At 44.1% G+C, this 18,579-nt stretch overlaps 1 protein-coding gene across 1 annotated transcript in view; it reads right to left on the reverse strand.

Moving 5' to 3' along the window:
* The window catches only part of PHEX (phosphate regulating endopeptidase X-linked), a 225,173-nt gene that overhangs the window by 206,170 nt on the left and 424 nt on the right, over positions 1-18,579 (reverse strand). The gene's annotated exons all lie outside the window — the stretch shown is intronic.

An 18,579-nucleotide genomic window follows, 5' to 3' on the forward strand; every position in this document is an offset into this window, starting at 1 on the left:
GGCACCCTTAAGCCACAATAATTACCGAACTGTCACTTTTTTTAAAGTAATTGGGACAAAAAAAAATGACAAAAATCAGAAGACAGCACCGCCGATACCAGATACCACACATTGGTATGTCGGAAAGGTGAGTATACATGAATTGCTACTTACAAAACGTATACATTGCATCGCACCAATGTGATGTATAGTGAGAAGTAGCAATTTATTTTACGTAGCATACATGAATACTCCCCTATGTACTGACCCTTTCGCACTGAAGAAACCCATGTTAAGGGCCCTACACACGTAGCGATACTGAAGTGTTCTGAGCGATGCTAGATCGCTCAGAACGCTTGTGCATGATAGCTCAGCACACAGCAATGTGTCAGTGCTGTGTGCTGAGCGATCTGTCAGGGCCAGTGTTCGCACCGGAGATCATGGTAGATATTAATTGCTGGGCGATAGCAAGGCGTGGGGCCGCGCATAGCTATCACTGTGGCCCCTACACACACAGCGATGTAGGAGCATTTTTTTAAGCGATCTAGTGACATCGCTTAGAAAATACCTGTATATCGTAACGTGTGTAGGCCCCATTGTTCAGCAAATTACCGGGTTGAAATGTTGAACATGGTAATTTGCTGCTCAGTGTGAAAGGGGTATAAGAGCCACATGTATCAAACAATATTTGTGGCTAAATCCCCGAAAACAGATGGTTAGACACAAATATTACGTATTACCCTAATGTACCAAGGGGGCTGTAGCAGGAATCTCCAATGCCTGCTGCGATCCCCCCTGCATCGTCGCCGGCCGCATACCCCATAGGTTTCTATGGGGGGATGCGAAGCTGCCCGATGTATCAACATAGGGCAGACCGGCATCGCACCCCTGGGCTATTGCCATTCTCAGATGGCAGTAGCCCATTGTAGCCTATGGGCTCCACACTGCACTCCCGCTGGGGCAGTGCAGTCAGCGTGGTTGGTGCTAACTGCGAATGCGCAGACCCCCCCCCCGGCCTACGGCTGAGCGCATCACAGGGACAGGCTCCTTTCAGAGCCCTGTCCCTGCACTTGTGGGATGATACATCCCAGCACTAGGATAGCATTTTACAATGCGATCCTGGGTGGTAACATTCCACCCAGATCGCATTGTAAATGGGATACATGATAAATGGGTCCCTCAGTCACTTACTGCAGGCACCCCCTACTATAGATTTCCATATGCAGCATCTCACATATAACATATACATTTTTTACTCACTTCCTCAGCCTGAGCCAGGACCCTTCACCAGTGCACTCCTTGGTCACTCCAGAGAGCACTTCAGCATGCTAGTACCCGCACCCTGCTGTCTTGCTGCAGTCATAGGCTGTTACACCCCCTGCCCCTGTACCGTCCAGAGCAGTCCTGCACACCCCACTCCACCCCTGGCTGATTCCAGTCAAATGAACACCCCCTAGCACTGTACTCCCCCCACCCCCACCCCACCCCACCCGAGCTGCTGGCTGACTCGGCACAGGTTACTGCCGCAAGCCAGCCGCTCTGCTTACAGTCACAGCACTCCCGCGCCCTACTAGCTCCGTACTACCCGCTCGCTGACAACACAGGCAGATGGTCGGCTCCCTGTGCACTCACCCCCCGGAGCCTGCTAGCTCCATACTGCGCATCCACTGACTGGACACAGGCAGCCGCTCTGTTCCATATGCTCTCACCCCACTGGTGCCTGTTGCTCCGTCTTCCCAGTCCACTACTTGACTCAGCACACTCACTGCCCCTGGTGCCGGCTAGATACTACACACTACCCGGCCTGCTCACAAAAAAAAAAAGAAATGTGTCTGCGGCCGCGGCACCCCTGGGACATTGCTGCGGCACCCCAGGGAGCCGCGGCGCACAGTTTGGGAACCACTGCTCTAAGGAATAAGAAATAGTGTCGTGGGTAGGGCAAACAGAGATGGGGACAGTACAATGTATGCATGAATGGTGTTGTTGGTATAGTGTCGATTCGTGACAGGCAGCTAAAGGGAAACTGAGAAAAAAGGACACAGAAGGAAACCAACGCACTGAAAGTGATATGTTTTTTGTATTTGTGTGAGATGTAATGGATTGTCCAATGTAATGTATTGTTGTATGAGAAGTGTGTCAAATTGCAAAATCAAATAAAAACGAATTAAAAAAAAAAAAAAAAAGAATGACATCATCAGGAACCAGGTTCTTGAACCTGACCTGGAACAAAATGTACTTCATGTGTGTATTTATATTTTAATGGGTTATGTGCCTTGGTTGTTTGTGCTGTAGTTTGTTATATATTTTGATTGGATTCCGACATGCCTTCTTTACGATGCCAGTGTTCTTGACTTCAGTTCATCACACAAAAACATATGCCCCTCTAACAGTGCACATTTTACAGATCTTAGTTAAGTCCCCTATAGATCTGTGATAAATTTGGACAATTCTCCATTCTGGAGATGACTGTCCCAAAAAAATGGTGATGTATGAGCTCCCTTTATTGGTGATCCTGATGAAAATGTTATTGGGATTACCAGATCAGATTTTGGCCAATATTGGTGAAAAACAATATTGTAAGCTGTGAGGTTATAAAAAATGATTGGAAATGTCTGGAAATGGATGTTATTGAGGGTAATAATACCATAGGAACATGAGGGTGGTTTTGCCAAATTGGAACCAAAACTGTAAATTAATACAGATCTCAAACCAAAACCAAAATAGGGCATTTGGTGCACATCTCTAATTATAAACAGCCCAAAACATAATGGGGGGATTTGTATCTTAGGTCCAGGCAAACCAATTATATAGGTACAGTATTAACCCAACTGGTTCAATATATTTCTGCTGCATTATTCCCCGAAGAATAAAATACAAAAATGGTCAAATTGTTTAAATAGAATAGATTAACCAAATTGTCTGAATGACTTTCAGCGTTTTGAAGGAAACAGTTGATTCTCAGTTATTCCCATAAATTACAAGATATGCTCCAACCAGCCAACTAGGTGTATGACCAGTTTTGGATTTTCTGAATCAGAAATACAGCTCTTTCAGCAGGTTCTCCAGGTGCCAACTGAAGTGAAGGGTTTTGTTCAGATTGACCATACACACTGGCTGTTGCCATGGGTGTTACACAAGAGTTGTGAAACATGCCATTGGTGATCCTCCCAACATCACTGTGGTTTAAGTTGCAGGACCTTTTTTTTTATATACACTATGGCAACAGCCAATATTTGAGAATGAGGCTGACAGTCAGTGTAAAACTGATTGGTGCAAGCAGGGCAGTTACAAATGTTGGTGTGCCTCCCCTTCTGGGTTGAAACTCAGAGGGCAAAATGCACTAAGCTTCAACAGTGATAAAATGAGAGTGATAAACAGCCATCCAATCAGCTCCTACCTGCCATGTCACAGACTGTATTTGAAAAATGTCAGGCAGGAGCTGATTGGTTGTTTATCACTTTCAATTTTATCACTTTTGAAGCTTAGTGTATCTGACCCAGAGTGATGTGACAACACATTCTGTTCCATGTGTGAAGAAGGATGACGTAAATATGTCAGTGTAGACAGAGTATAACAAAATTTGGTATGGGGGGCATAGTGTGAGTAAGTTCTGGTCACTATTGTTCCATGCTATACCTCACGTCTGAATAGATCAAGGACAATGTACTGTAATGCAATATTTCTCTTCTGATGCACTTGGCTTGCAGGATTGGCCATCGTCTTAAGGATATAGAACAAGACAGATAATACACAGTACGGTTCACATAACGTCTAAAGGCCCCCATACACTATGCGATTTTCGGTCGATTTCATCCGATTTCGGCCCTTTGGGCCGATAAATCAGGTGAAATTGGCCCAAAATCGCATGTGTTTGACATCTGATCTGATCTTATGCGCGGTCCCGCGCGCATCAGATCGGATCACGGCGTCGGACCTACAGAACATAAGACATATCGGAATCTGAGCCATCATGGGTGCTTTTTAGCACCCACGATGTTCAGATCCAATATATCTTTATATACAGCCCCCTTGTCTTACTAGCAGCGCCCCCCCCCCCTGCGCATTGACGGCTCCCGGTGGAGGTAGTGCAGGCGGGGACCGCAGGCGTCGCAGAGCAGAGACGATTTATCACATGTAAAAAATGGCACATCATGTGCCAATCTTATCAAGCTCCCCCGGGGAGCTGCCGGGGAAGCTCAGGGGGAAGTCGGGGGCGACTTGTCCTCAGGACAAGTCGCCCTAGTGTATGGGGGCCTTAACCCTTTCACCACTTCTATTTTGTAGAGGCTTGAAGCAGTTGAACCAATGCAGCTTGGCATGTTCTATCAGTCAGTATAAGAAAAAGCTAGACTTCAGGCTTAGTTATGCCTCTATTGTAGTGATAATGGTATAATGTTTGTTTTATTTCCCATTGCACAAAGTTGTCAGGAAAACCTTATAGCCTGATTCTCAGAACCCTTCCCACAAATAATATTATATCTCTTTCCAGTTAAGCTAACCTACTTATACCACAAATTCCCAGGAAATTGTGGAAAGTAAAGCAGCAAAAAAGTAAATTGTGGGAAGTATAACAGTTTTTGACGTTTAGCATGCACTGTAGTCTTAAAGTGTCCTTTATTAAACCTAATGTAGAAGTAACTTTTCTGGATCATAATAGTCTCCCGTCTCTAGTGGAATCATTGACTGCTTAAATGTATGATACGGGAACTGACATTTTCTGTGGGACGTTTACATTCTATTTGTTGCCAAGAATGAGAACCCCTCCGCTGAATGTTATAGAGTATTAATCATAACAACCACATGGTCTGTATAAAAATGGTTAAAATCCTTTCTGTTATTTCACTCATTTGTAATTTCTGTCAATGCTATGGTTTATATGAATCTCAGGTGAGGGTGCTGGCAGCCTGAGAGGTGGGAGCAGCTTGGAAGACAAGCTTTGTCCCTACATTTTGAATGGAGGGGGGGGGGGGGGGGGTAACTGCTAGATGACGATTATTTATCATCAAGCTTAAAGTTGTAAAGCCGACACGTTAGCAGGTTGGGAATGATGTAACAATGGTGTTAGGTTATGAAGGGTTTTGATGGGGTGGTAAAGAAAGGTGATAATGTAGGTGGTGGCTAATGATATGAGTTGGTGGAGATAGTGAATAACAGGTGGGACTCTAAATGGTTTATATTGAAGTATACTGTATATCAGGGGTGGGGAACCTCAGGCCCTCGGGCCGTATGCGGCCCCCGTAGCCGTCTGAGTGGCCCTGCCACCCGCCAGGCGGCTTTGCCGGGAGTCAAGTAAAGCAGAATTCTCGCGAGAGGTCGGTAGTTCTCGCAAGATTCCTCTTAATCAACAGCAGCGGGAGACTGTCAGTCCTATTCAGCGGCAGCCGCCGGAGCATGGGACGGCTGCAGTAGGACAATTTGTAAGAGACATTTTTACATATGGCCCCCGAAGGATTTTTTCCCCATATATATATATAATGCAGGTTGTGAAATAAAATAGGGGTACCATGAGCAGGTGGCAACTCCAGGCGCCATTGTGCCTGAAGCACCCCTCAGGTGAAATGTACTAAGGTGCAATTTTTTAGAAAGCTAAAAAAAATCACACCATATCGCACATATCACATTTGCAATGTTTGGATGAAATTCATAAATTCACATGATTGACACTGCTGCTTGTGCAGAAATCGCTAATATTAGCATTCAAAGATGAAATTTACAGATTTTACATAAAATACCTTTAATTTGAGACTCCAGTGATTTACACTTTTTTTTTTTTGGGGGGGGGGGGGGGGGGGGGGGGGGTAATTAAAACCATATGAAAAGCAGGCATCAATTTAGCCAGCCACATAACCTGTGTAATCATAGGAGTCCCAAAGTAAAGAGATATTATGGCAAGCCTGTTTATACTTCATACCAAGCACTGCATATTGCTAATAAAAACAACCATACATTTAGCAGTAAGTGAGCAATGAAATGGCTAAAATAGGACATATTCAGACATGTGCCAAATGCCCAGCTCTAAAGAAGAGCAACAACAAGAATAACAAACATTGTATTATTTTCACTGTGCAGAAATATTCTCCACACTCTATAAAACATGCAATTATAGACCTTTAAATTGCCCAAACAAGAAAAAAACAGACCGTTCAGACGATTACAGCAGCACATGCTGCCAGTCTGGGAGTTTAGTGAATACACAAAATTGGCAGATGGGAGGGCAATGGTTTGCTTATCATTTTGCAAATACAAGAGTGGTAGAGAATGGATCACTGTGTGGGGGCTGTTTGCCAAATTAAGATTTTTAGAAGAAGCCCACCTCCAATACTGAAAAAAGAGCACGTGGGAGGTTAGGTTTATGCACTGGGGGGAAGTTAGGGTTAAGCTGCTGTAAGAAAAGGTTTATAGTGCTTTCAGTTTTTGATGGTCACGCAAACATCGAATGATTTTTTACCCGTTCACAAATAACAGTCAATGACTGACTTTTACTTGCCTCGAAGATGTCCGAATTTGGGGCGGGCACTAACGTCATGTGATGTCAACTACCCAACCCATGCAAGCTTCTACATTCCTGCATTCTCATGGGGGCGCCCAGAGTTTTTCTGGGTGGTACCCACTGTTTTTGTGAGTGTTCCCAAAGGACAGACCCCTTCCCGCCCCCTATCCACCCCACTCTGTGTGACTGCCTCAGCGAGTGTGATACTCGCCGAAGGCATTCGCACAGCTGGTCCACACATGCGTATTTTAGCCTATAAGCATGCGTAGACCCGCAACATCTGTCTCTGGACTAAATTTGAAAAATCTCCAATCCAACCTGAATCACCCCCTTAGACTCAACCAGAGAACTATAGCAAAATCGTAAATAATATCATAAGGGCGGAAGAGGTACATTTCCAGAATCTATGGACAGCTGGTTTACTGATTACTCCGTAATTCTAAACAAGCCTGTATCAACATATATCAAATGATGGGTTATCGATCACTATGCAGATTGCCAGACACTGGAAGCACAGAGAGAGAGATAGTCTGCTGGCAACCCTGCCTGTAGACTGCGTACTGCTTTATTATCACTACATCCCACTGGATTACAGGGAGGACGTGACAGTCCACAGCCATAGATCACAGGTACAGCTATGCATACAACTGCAGCCATATCACCAGGGACAGATTACTAATGGGGCAGATGGAACTGTAGTTCCAGGCCCCTACATAAAAATAGGCCCATGACAGCATGATAATCACCAGACAGACACCACATGTTTGGCCAGAAAACATAATTATTAAAATTGTGATTTTATTTTACACGTATATGCCATTTTTGGATTTTTATATATTTAGGGAGACATTAGGTCCCGCACAACACCTGAAGCATAATCTGCAATAAGTGTTATGGATGGTGCAATGGTTAGCATTACTGCCTCACAGCACTGAGGTCATGGGTTCGTTCCCCACCATGGCCCTAACTGTGTGTAGTTTGTATATTCTCCCCGTACTTGCGTGGGTTTACTCTGGGTACGCCAGTTTCCTCCCACAATCCAAAAATATACGGGTAGGTTCATTGGTTCCCAACAAATTAACCCTAGAATGAATGTGTGTGCGTGTACATGTGGTAGGGAATATAGATTGTAAGCTCCACTGGGGCAGTGACTGATGTGAATGTTCAAATATTCTCTGTACAGCGCTGCGGAATATGTGTTCGCTATATAAGAAACTGTTATAAATAATTAACAGTGAAGAAACACAAAATAAACTACAGCTACCTGGTTCATTTTGCATTTCTTTACTGTACTGTGTTGTGTGGTGCTGGTCACAGGCGTGATAACACTTTGTGGTTGGTGTGCACGTCTCCGACCATGCATTTGATTCTGTGATGCGTCTCTGTGATGCGTAGACATTGGAGACGCATGCATTGCATGACTCAAAGCATGGACAGACTTGGCCCTTTGCATGTGCCAGGATGAACTACATCCATCTGTTACAGATAATAGTTTGGGAGTTAGATGAACCACTTTAAGGGACTAAAGTACTGAGTCAAAATTAAACTAAAGCTGCCCATAGACCGTTCCCGGACCGTCCGTTCTGTACTATGAGATGCGCGCTCCCGCGCATCTCATCGTACGGTACAAAAAGTATGTGCTGCACATACTTTTTGTACTATTTAAATGGACAGAGAAAGAGTGTCTTTTCTTGGTGCACCTGGAGAATAGTATTAGTAAAACATTACTTTTATTAAGTTTATTTAAAATAGTTGCGAATATATATAAAAGGGACTAGACAAAACATAAGACAACATATAGTGATTAAAAAGGATAATAATCCTCACCTAGGGCCTTATTTTGGTTCACTCTTTCTGACAAAATCCTTCTTAGATGGACAAAACCATGTGCACTGCGGGTGGGGCAGATGTTACTTGTGCAGAGAGAGTTAGATTTGGGTGGGGTTTTACTTCAAAGTGAGATCTATATTGCAGTGTAAAAATAAAGCAGTCTGTATTTACCCTGCACAGAAACAAAATAACTCACCCAAATCTAATTCTATCTGCACATGTTACATCTGCCCCCCTGCAGTGCACATGGTTTTGTCCATCTAAGAAGGATTTTGTCAGAAAGAGTGAACCAAAATAAGGCCCCTAGTGAGACCCCACTGCCCGCTATCCCTGCTATTGTTATAGAAAGTTTGGTGTGGCACACAGGATTTGGCTAGATTACCAAATCTTATAACATGGATTATGCAGGATTGTTACTGTTCAAATACAATGTATCAATTAACCCTGGGGCTCTCTTATGCAGCCGCTGGTAAGCGCTTGAAAAACGGGTACAGTACCGTTTCATCGCTGCTGCTGGCTTGCTGGAGCCAGTAGTTCCACGACCTGCATTCTAGCCGCAGAGCTAGGTCTGAGGTGTGCCTGTGTGCACTCCCTCGCTCATGCGGGTTTAGAAGAGGCAGGGACACATACGGCTCTGGCGCCAGAGACCGTGTCAATGTGCTTGCTGGGGACCGTGTCCAACGGAAACCCCTAATGCGGCCAACAACAATTCAAAATACAGTTTATAAGTGGGGAGGGGAAAGTGGGGTTTTAGACACACTAGGTGTGTGGTTAGTCGAGCGTACGCTTTCGCAAAAAAGCTTCCTCAGCTTCCTCTAAACCCGCATGAGCGAGGGAGTGCACACAGGCACACCTCAGACCTAGCTCTGCGGCTAGAATGCAGGTCGTGGAACTACTGGCTCCAGCAAGCCAGCAGCAGCGCCAGTGGCGTAAGTTCCTACCAGGTGCCCGGAGGCAAAAATCATGGTGGCGCCCCCTACCCCCAGCCTCCATCGGTGAATGTGCAGCAGCACAGCTGGGGGGGGGGGGGGGGGGGCGGAAAGGAGGAAGTGATGTAATTGCAATGTGATCAATCACATTACTTCTTATGAGCTTAGTGATAAGCTCATATGAATCTTCATTTTTTGGGGTCTGGCTCTGATAAAGAGCCCTAGAAGTTAATATTAATAGTTTTTGCACCCATTTTCAATTATATTGTGGTGCATGCCAACTACTGGGCATCTATACAAATAGATGTATATCAATAATTGTCTCAGATCAGCATTAGTAGGTAATGTGCTGATTGCTTTGGGTCTAGCCATGCAACTCAATCAAAAGATCTTGACTGGATATCTAAAGGGATGCCGGACGGGGTCCCGACAGTCGGGATCCCGACAGGCATTTACCCGACGTCGTGATCCCGTCTGTCAAAACACCGACAGCTGGGTTCCCGACGGCCGTCAGCTATTTTCCCTTGTGGGGGTCCACGACCCCCATAGAGGGAGAATAGAATATGTGGCTTGCGTAGCGAGCCACCGTGCCCGCAGCGTGGGGAGCGCAGCGAGCCCGCAAGGGGCTTAGTTGCTCTCACCATGCTGTTTGGGTCCGGCCAGTCGGGATCCCGACTGTCGGACCCCTGTACCACACCCACACAGTTATGATTTGGGTGCCATGGGCGCCAAAACTACGGTTTCACATTTGTTCTTGCACCTCCGGAGGCTGCGAGAAAAAAATGTGATGTAAGCGGCTAATGGGCGAATGATTGCCGAAACAATTGAATAGCTCAAATAGATGGCAAACTGTGGGTATGTGCCACAAATAAATTGCCCCCATTATCCCCTACAGAGAAAAAAATTCACATTTACACCCACCAAAGAAAAACATTATCCACCACAGAAAAAATACTACATTATACCCCACGAAAAAACACATTCCCGTGAAATAAACACATTATTCCATACAAAAAAACCTACATTATTCCAACACAAAACCCCACATTACAGTATACACACTAAAAACATTCCGCACAAAACAATCACTTTATTCCAACAAATTAAAAACACATTATTCCCCCCAAAAAATGCACTGTTCTAACACAAAACACATTCATAAAAAAATACACCCCCCAATTTTTTTTTTAATCCAAATAGGCAAATACATCTTATCCACAATAAAAAAAAAAATTGACACTGTCCCACAGCCCCCCCCCCCCCCCCGGGGCCGCTGCAGCAGGGATTTATTTTTACCTGAGGATATGACTGAAATAAGAGGGCTGCGGCAGCCGAACACAGCATGTGTTTGTATGCCACTGCCTTGTACCCATCCTCCCGCTCACTACCTTCCTGCGGCCTGCGCGCTGTCCTGTCACCGCAGTGCACAGCCGGAGTCAGGACCACCAAATTCCATTAGACAGCCGCCGGAAGTTCAACGCTGTTCAATGGTGCCGGCGGCTGTCTGTCACTGTGTGACAGCTGCGCTGCGGATCGGAAATAAAGACCCGATCCGCAGCGGGTAAGTAGTGGGGGTGGCGCGGGAGTTCTCAGTGGAAGTGCCCCTGCCAGGGCCTGGTGCCCGGCGGCAGGAGCCTCCACTGCCTCCCAGAGTTCCGCCACTGAGCAGCGCTGAAACGGTATTGTACCCGTTTTTCAAGCGCTTACCAGCGGATGCATAAGAGAGCCCCAGGGTTAATTGATACATTGTATTTGAACAGTAACAATCCTGCATAATCCATGTTATAAGATTTGGTAATCTAACCAAATCCTGTGTGCCACACCAAACTTTCTATAACAATAGCAGGGATAGCGAGCAGTGGGGTCTCACTAGGTGAGGATTATTATCCTTTTTAATCACTATATGTTGTCTTATGTTTTGTCTAGTTCCTTTTATATATATTCGCAACTATTTTAAATGAACTTAATAAAAGTACTGTTTTACTAATACTATTCTCCAGGTGCACCAAGAAAAGACACTCTTTCTCTGTCCGTTTAAATATGTCCTCTCCGTGTCTGTGGTAGCACACCCTCGCATTCACAAATATTTAATTGTTGATATCATGCAAAGAGGGTCCACCCGTACATAATAAACTTTACCTCTGTGCGACTGACAAATCCTTCTTTAAATTCTCTACTTTTTGTACTAGCTGCTTATCACATCGCATCGCATTGCATGCACACTGCATGCACAAGGCATGCAATGCGATGTGATGTGTACTATATAAGTCCCAAACTGATCCGTTAAACGGACCGTGTATGGGCAGCTTTAGTAAGCTATTCAGACCTGATCGCTGTTGTCCGAATTTGCAAGCTGACTGATTATGGAATGACTGCGCCACAGTCTGAGCCTAGACTGTCTGGGTCCCAGTGCACATGCGAGATGCCAAACAGCGAATCATTTGTACGCAGTCCGTGTCTGCCGCAGACTTGTGGAAGAGTCAGAGTTACAGGTACGCATACTCGCACAGACTGTGGAAATCAATAGATGGTGAGCGAGTTGCAAATTGATTTGCAGAACAGCAAATGGTTCGCAGACTTGCACGGGCCGGATTTCATCCTGTCAGGGCGGCAGCTATCTGATCGCAGACCTTCGCAATTTTTCACAGCAGCAATCAGGTCTGAATCAGGCCCTTATTTTACTCTGTATTTCTATATATTGTGTACATATGTATTACGCTTCACATATTTTACAGATGGAGCAGACTGAATTGTACCAATAGTATACATGCGCAAGGCCTTCCTGCGAAAAAATCTTGCCCGGATTCTGGCAGGCTTGCCAACTTTCCGGGGGGCCGGGCGGTTGACCCGATTTCCAGAGGGTAGGCAACCCTGAAAGAAACACACCTGATAAAATAACTGTAACAGCAGTAAAATGATAAATTAGAATAAATAGTATCCACAGCCAGCTGGGGAAGAGATCACACTTATACCCAATACATATAAACATAGTGTTTGTTATGCTGTAATTAGTGTCATGAGAAGATAAAGTGATGAGGTCACAGTAACAATATGACACAAAACGAACAGTGGATGGGGAGACTAGAATGTAAGCAGTGTAATGTAATTGTGGCTGGTAATGTGGCTCTCTTGTCTTCTGTGTGAACTTCAGCCTGGCACCGATTCTGCAGAGCCATGCATAAAGCTCTTGTCATGTGTTGCGTTTGATGTGATTTCTGAAGAGCACTTCCTGTCACAAAGCCCGATTATCTGCTACATTACTTCAGATAGGGTCAGTCACGCCTCAGGAGACTGAAAAAATATTTTGACAGCCATAGAAAGTGCCACAATGAGGGTCATTTATCAAAGACTCCTGCATGCAAAACAAGGCCCAAGATCAGAGGCACATACAGTACAGTAGATTTACCACAATGTACCTGATTTCTTACCACATCTACAGCCTAATACTGTTCGGGAAGAGATGAACATGTTCTGGAGTTTTGCTGCGATTTCTCAGCTTAAAGTCTGAATTTGGTTCCACATGAAATAAGCTCTATAAAATCTAGATATTTATTCTAAACACTTATTAACATGGTAAATAACAATAATGCTTTGTTGGCTAAACCTTTTGTGCTGATTTACAGCTTATTCATAGCTTTTGCATAGATAAGCTCAGCACACCTATTGATTTACTATAGATCAGCGGTTCTCAAACTGTGGGTCCTGACCCCAAAGTGGGTCCCGGCCTTCTCAGCATGGGGTCGTGACTCCATGTTGCTGACCATCAGGCTGATGACTTTTCTAATCTCAGTCAGTGATTCAAGGAGCCTGAAAGATCTGTTGAATTGTCTGTTATTTTAGACTCCTACCATCACTCTGTGCCTCCGCAATGCTGCCATGTATGTGCTGTCTGCTGACTACACATATCATGTGATGACCTTCTGCAGTTACTTTCTGGGGTCCTGTCATTATTTTTATTGTCTAATCGGGTCCCAGAGCAAAATAGTTTGAGGACCCCTGTGCTAGATGATATAACATACTGTAGAAATACTGTATAATAAGAGATTACACGTGAAAATCTCCATATGTTTTAGGGACCTTGCTATACTCTGAGAGAGGGCAGCCAGCTTGGCACAGCAGGGGGTGGTGCGGGCGTGATACGGCATTGGGGGTAGGGTATGGCTCAATATATTACAGCCATAAGATTACAGCCATTGTACAGCAGGGGACGTGGCAAAGATTACATGATTCAGCACCAATCGCATCACCTACATCAAGAACCATCTTTACGCAAAATCTGGGTGGCATCTTGGGGCTGAACCCAGGAGACTTGCCCACTCTTCCAGGTGGCTGGGAGCGCCACCCATTTTTGGGAGCCTCCTGGCTGTTCTGGAAGAGTAGGCAATACTAGAAGGCAGCATTTAGCGGGGAGATGTACTAAGCTTTGGAGAGTGATAAAGTGGAGAGAGATAAAGTACCAGCCAATCTTCTAACTGCCAAGTTACAGGCTGTGTTTGAAAAATGATGGAGCTGGTTGGTTGGCACTTTATCTCTTTCCCCTTTACTACTCTCTGAGGTATAACACAGTATGTCATTTAAGAATTTGTTTTTCCTTTATCAGTGTTAATTAGGTAGGTATTACTGGGAAAAAGAACCTGTCAGGAATAGCCCCAATAGATATAACGGACAGGGTGTACTAAAGCCACAAATGTGTCCAAAACTCTGAAAATCCTGATTACTGAGTTTTTTTGCGCAATTCCATATAAACCAAGCTCCAGAGCGTGGAACCGAGGGGTAATGCCATCTTTATGTGGTGTTACCCAATAGAAGCCCTTTCCCCTAAGAAGGTTCCAATTGAATCCCTCTCAGCTCCTCCCGTCGCACCCACGTCACAGTTCACATGCGCTGAAGAACTTCCAGGTCCTAAACCCGGAAGTCTTTCTATTACAAAGATAGCTTTTATCGGGAGAGCTGTCCTCTGAGATTTCAATCACATTTCCAAGCACATTCCGTCTGGGATTGTTAGTGTTGGTATGTACACGATAAATGGTGGAAGTATCACATATAGGCCCTTATTCTGGTTGATTCGCAAGTTTGCGAATTTTCAGCCTTGCGAGTTTAACAAACCCCGTCCGGCGAATGCCGGGCCGCCCGCCCCCCCTCGCAGCGTGTGTTCCCACGCACAGGCTGCGAATGGATGTTTAAAATAAACATCCATTCGCATGCTGCGGGGAACACCCACATCTTTCAATGGTCGTCGACCATCGAAAGATGTGGAAGGTGCACTTTGAAGTCACTTACATATGCGTGCAAGCTGTGACGGAAATGGGCGGGCAGCTGACATCCGGTGATGTCAGCTGCCGGCCCCCCGCACTTGCGTCGCGGCCTCCTTTGTAAAGCGCAATGGGATATGCTGAATATATAGAAACTGTTAATAAATAAATCAAATTACCATGAGAAAACCCAACATTCTCATAGGAACGCCCATGAAACACTGGACATTCCCATATGGTGATGGGGCTGCCCGACACCCCACATCCCTCTCCACCCCCCGTCTGCTATGTTGGGTGCATGCACCCGGCAAAAAGAATGTTCGCCATGGGTGCATGCACATTGCGTATGCACATGCGCATAAATGCGCATGCACAGAACAAAAACATTGGTCCCCGTGTGAACCCAGCCCTGCTGCGTACAAATCAGAATAACCCCCAAAGGCGCTTATTCTGGTTCACTCGCAAAGGCAAATTCCTTCTTAAATGGACAGAACCATGTACAATGCAGGGGGGCAGATGTAACATGTGCAGAGAGAATTTGAAGTAAATCCCCACCCAAATCTAAGTGATATCTATATTGCAGTGTAAAAATAAAGCAATCAGTATTTTCCCTGCACAGAAACAAAATACCTTACCCAAATCTAATTCTCTCCGCACATGGTTTTGTAGCCCCACCTACAGTGCACATGGTTTTGTCCATTTGAGAAGGAATTTGCCTTTGCGAGTGAACCAGAATAATGGCCATGGTGACAAAAATGGGAGAAGTGGCCCCTTTTGATGCGACCATGTTCTCTCTTCTGAGTCCCAAGTCATCCAGCATGAATGCTCGGAGGTATGTGCTCATTCTAAGAATGTATTTAATGTATAATTTGCTTGTGAGTGTGAATTATTATGTAGACAGTGTCTAAATAGATAGTCAATTTGTCATTCCCAAAAGATCTACATGCAATAGTTTGAAAGGGTCAAAAGGTTGACATGATCCAAAGGTCGACATACTGTAGAAAAGGTTGACAGGTCAAAATGTCAACATGAAAAAGGTAGCCACATGAAAAGGTCGACATGAGTTGTTTTTTGTGTCAATGTCGACAACTGTTGACATAGAATTTCAGTCAGTTTAAGGCGTAGCATCGTTCGCCATGTTTTGGGCTCGGTGCCTCGCTACACTCAGCACACTATTATATTCTTATGAAGCTAATTAAAAAATAAAAAATAAACTCATGTCGACCTTGTCATGTGTCTACATTTTTCATGTCAACGTTTTGAACCTGTCGACTTATTGCATGTCAAGCTTTTTTATGATGATGGTTTTTACCCTGTAGAGCTATTGAAAGTTGACCATTTGGTGTAGACCAGGCAATATGTGCAGCACATACTTATTGTACTAGACCTCATCTCATATCATCGCAAAACCGAGATGTGATGAGATGCGATATTGTACACAATAATTGTACAGTGTATGGGCACCTTTACTTGGAGTGGTTTGTTTGTTTATTTGTTTATTTTATCCTGAAATTGAGGAGGATGTGTGAAAATATCATAAATACAATAATGTTGCTTTGCAAGTACATGAGATAAGATTTCTAAAACGAGGTAGATAAATATTAACATAATTTAATATTTAAATACTGTATATGTTACAGTGTATGGTATATGCTGTTTATAATGGTATACCTTTGTTAGGAAGACAGCAATAAGGTTGACATGCATTGTGTCTACCACTGAAGGTCGACATGAGCCAAGGTCGACACCTGGAATAGACGATAGGTCGTTAGGTGGACACAAGCATTAGGTCGACATGGGCAAGGTCGACAGTCAAAAGGTCGACATGTGGTTTTTCACCTTTTTTTTTTAACCCGCATGTCGACATGGACACCAAATCGGTGCACTGCTGCGCTCGCCATGCTTTGGGTACCATTTTATTCTCCATCCATGCTTTAGTGGATGGTAGGGCATGAAATCCTGCCTGTCGGCACATTATGGCTCAAAAAAGAGTGAAAAACCCCATGTCGACATTTTGACCGTTGACCTAGCAAATGTTGACATAATACTTGTGTCGACCTAATGATCTGTCGACCTTGGCTCATGTCAACCTTCAGTGGTCAACCCAATGCATTTCATCCTTAGTGCTGTCGACCTAATGACGGTATACCATTATAAACAGCAGATATCATTGTAGCCTGAGTTCAGCCATATCTACATCATGGTAATGTCATCTAACTTTCATTCCTAGCACACCTAAGCCCAGTACTGCCCGTACAGCAAGTATGTCCCTTCTGCCCCCAAGAGTACTGCATCATCTGCATGTGTCTTATATCATGTTTGGCCAGCATATAGGAATACTTTGCACCAGTCACATACCCATTACACCATTGATCCATACACGTTACCCATCAGTGATCCATACAAGTAGGGACAAACATACTATTGGAACTAGTTATTATGACAAGTTATAGATCATTCTTTATATGTGAAATGTAACCAACTTGTATCAAAACATGTATTTAAAACAGTGGGGTAGATGTACTAAGCCTGGTGAAGAGATAAAGTGGAAGGTGATAATGCACCAGCTAATCAACTCCAAATTTTTCCAACATAGCTGATTGGCTGGTACATAATCACCTTCCACTTTATCTCCACTTTATCTCTTCACCAGGTTTAATACATCTGCCCCAATATATCTCACTATAAAAAAGTTTTAAAAGCATTAAGCTGTTAACGTGAATTCCAATTGTCAGCTTGTTAGCGCAGTTTGCAGTTAAAGATACAGTACATTCTGGCTGTAGCCGCACATGGGGCCGAATGTTGGCATTATCATTCAAACAATGGTTGTCTTATGGTGTGTACACACTTGTACAATGTAGACTATATAACAATTTAGACTATCTGCATACAATTTAAGGCCCATACAGACACTACGATGTGTCACATCTTAACTACCATCGTTCATTTTCACCCTTGAAGTGAAAATGAACGACCTCAGCATTGCAGTGATCGCTGGTGCACGACGGATGACAAACGACCACAAACGATGCAGGTCCTTTTTCTATTGAAAAAACAAACAATGTTAACGACCATAGCCAAATTGACCTGCATGCATTGACGATGGCTATGGTCTTTAACGACCCACGGGTACGCGCATCTTTGGTAGTCGTCCGTCATTCACAGCATAAACAGTAGACGATGTTAAAAGATTCACCTCCTAAACGACCCTGAACAAAGTCGTTCTGAGTTGTTCAGGAGGTGATTTATAATGGGGTCGTTCATCACCATTAAGGCATCATCGTAGTGTCTGTATGGGCCTTTAGACTATATAGTGCAGATTTGCACTATATAGTCTATGCAGCCAAGACTTTCTGGCTGCCATACGGGAGCGCGCATCGGGATCGCATCGGGATCGCAAGGGTTAAAACCTGTGCGATCTGCATGCGATCCAGATGAGATTTTGACTATATAGTCAAAATCTTATAGTCAAAATCTCATGCACATTGTAAAAGTGTGTACACACCATTAGTCTATCTTGTTAACAAACACCGTACGGTATATACAGTAGGTTATAATTATAATACAAGCTGCATAAGGTTGCAGTGCCTCTCACTACATGCCTGCTACACTTTGCATCACTCCACATGGAGCTCTGTCCAATCCTCAGCAATTCTTTCCTTCCCTGTCATACCGTAACAGATGCTGCCAGCACTTTACTGCTTGATGGGTCATTTAAGTTGGTTGCAACTGACAGAAACCATATAAACTTATGTATCCAATCCATGCATGCAACAGGTCACTGATGTGCCTTGTATCTATCATTTTATGTTCATGAGTTGCTGCTTTATTTTATGGCTTTTTTATGTATTAATGCCATGCTTGTAAGCTTGCGAGCAGGGCCCTCGTACCTCTATGTCGGTTTGTCACTACCCAGTTTGTTTCATCGCTGTTTCCTATTGTAAAGCGCTATATAAGAAATGTGCTGCGCTATAAAAGAACCTGTAAATAAATAAATAATGGAATATGCTGCGCTATATAAGAACCTGTAAATAAATAAATAAATAATGTATGATTCTGACGTTGTCTTTATCTGATAACAATTCTTACCGTTCTATGT

The sequence above is a fragment of the Crinia signifera genome, chromosome 2, assembly GCF_055691185.1.
Source record: "Crinia signifera chromosome 2, ASM5569118v1, whole genome shotgun sequence".
NCBI classification, from domain to species: Eukaryota; Metazoa; Chordata; class Amphibia; order Anura; family Myobatrachidae; genus Crinia; species Crinia signifera.